We start from the raw sequence: 1,846 nt of genomic DNA, 5'->3' as shown, positions 1-1,846 counted from the left end.
ATATTTACAATATACATTCCCTGTCAGGCATACAGCCATTGGGTCCCATATATTTTCTTTGTGTACAATGACTGAAAGGCCTTACACAGCGACCTTTCCCCATTCTGCCTCAGTTTAGCATAACTTCCCTGCTTTTGACCTTGCTGAACATGATGGCTGTTTTTTATTTTTTATTATTTTTCATTATTATTATGATGGCTTTTTTTTTCCTGCGTAGTTGGACTTCCTTAGTTGGACTACGTCTTTCACATTCAACCAACTAACAGGTAACAAAGTGGTAAAACCACTAAAATAACATCTTTAAACAGCAACATTAGAAGGACATGAAGCCAACATGGGCAGTAAACACGTGGAGCCAGTAATGGGGGAGGTATGGGTTCCCGGCGCGGAGCTTTCTAGGAATTGTAGTCCCTCCGTCCGGTGACGCCATTGCCCCGGCGGGTGATGTACTACAATTCCCAGAGTTCCCCACGCCGGACCTGACGCTGGGCGCTAGCTCGCAGCAGAGGCGGCTCCGAGTGGAGGCGCAGGCGCAGGTTGCGGCCTCGGGGTGGGGGGGAGACGCAAGTAAACAAGACTCCCCTCACCCAAGCGACCGCACCCCAGGACGGTTCGAATACCGGGGTGAGAAAGGCGGGCGAGAAGGTTAGTGGCTGATCAGGAGCTGAAGGAGTAACCGAAGCCCGAGTGAGGCAGCCGGGTCCGGACCGCCTCTGCAGCGCGGTTAGGCGGGGAGGGGGAGGGGTGGGGGGTGGGGGAGAGAGGGGGGGGGGCGGGAGGGGGGGAGAGAGAGGGGGAGGGGGGGAGAGAGAGGGGGAAGGGGGGAGAGAGAGGGGGAAGGGGAGAGAGGGGGAGGGGGGGAGAGAGAGGGGGAAGGGGGGAGAGAGAGGGGGAAGGGGGGAGAGGGGGGGGAAGGGGGGAGAGGGGGGGGAAGGGGGGAGAGGGGGGGGAAGGGGGGAGAGGGGGGGGAAGGGGGGAGAGAGGGAGGGAGGGGGAGAGGGCGGGAGAGAGGGAGGGAGGGGGAGAGGGCGGGAGAGAGGGAGAGGGGGGGAGGGGGGGAGAGGGGGAGGGGGGGGAGGGCGGGAGAGGGGGGGAGGGGGGGAGGGGGGAGGGGGGAGGGGGGGAGGGGGAGGGCGGGAGAGAGGGGGAGGGGGGGGAGGGGGAGGGCGGGGGAGGGGGAGGGCGGGGGAGGGGAGGGCGGGAGAGAGGGGGGGGAGGGGGGAGGAGGGGGGGGAGAGGGGGGGAGGGGGGAGAGGAGGGCGGGAGAGAGGGGGGGGAGGGGGGAGGAAGGGGGGGAGAGGGGGGGAGGGGGGAGAGGAGGGGGGGGAGAGGGGGAGGGAGAGGGGGAGGGAGAGGAGAGAGGGGGGGAGGGGGGAGGGAGAGAGGGGGGGAGGGGGGAGAGAGAGAAGGGGGGGGAGGGAGAGGAGAGAGGGGGGGGAGGGAGAGGAGAGAGGGGGGGGAGGGAGAGAGGGGGGGGGGAGGGAGAGAGGGGGGGGGAGGGAGAGAGGGGGGGGAGGGAGAGGGGGGGGGAGGGAGAGAGGGAGGTGGGAGGGAGAGAGGGGGGGGAGGGAGAGAGGGAGGTGGGGGGGAGGGAGAGGGAGGTGGGGGGGGAGGAGGAGGGGAGGGTGGGGGGAGAGGAGGGGGAGGAGGAGGAGGAGGGGGAGGGGGAGGAGGAGGAGGGGGGAGGAGGAGGAGGGGGGGAGGGGGAGAGGAGGGGGGGAGGGGGAGAGAGGGGGGGGAGGGGGAGAGAGGGGGGGGAGGGGGAGAGAGAGGGGGGTGGAGAGGGGGGAGGGGAGAGGGGGGGGGGGAGAGAGAGGGGGTGGAGAGGGGGGGAGGGGAGGGGGGG

General features: G+C 67.4%; 1 protein-coding gene across 2 annotated transcripts in view; it reads left to right on the top strand.

The window, feature by feature from the left end:
- Positions 1-477: 477 nt before the first annotated feature.
- mims1a (mitochondrial inner membrane scaffold 1a) overlaps positions 478-1,846 on the top strand; it is a 7,429-nt gene continuing 6,060 nt past the window's right edge. The window contains exon 1 of one of the 2 annotated variants that reach the window (XM_078541091.1): positions 478-624. The gene's annotated coding sequence lies outside the window, so the exon portion shown is untranslated. Of the gene's footprint in view, positions 646-1,846 lie in introns of both variants that reach the window. The other variant, XM_078541090.1, reaches the window with a different exon arrangement.

This window comes from Cetorhinus maximus, chromosome 4, assembly GCF_964194155.1.
Source record: "Cetorhinus maximus chromosome 4, sCetMax3.hap1.1, whole genome shotgun sequence".
NCBI classification, from domain to species: domain Eukaryota; kingdom Metazoa; phylum Chordata; class Chondrichthyes; order Lamniformes; family Cetorhinidae; genus Cetorhinus; species Cetorhinus maximus.
The sequence above is the reverse complement of the archived record's forward strand: the minus strand, read 5'-3'. Positions and strand labels throughout refer to the sequence as shown.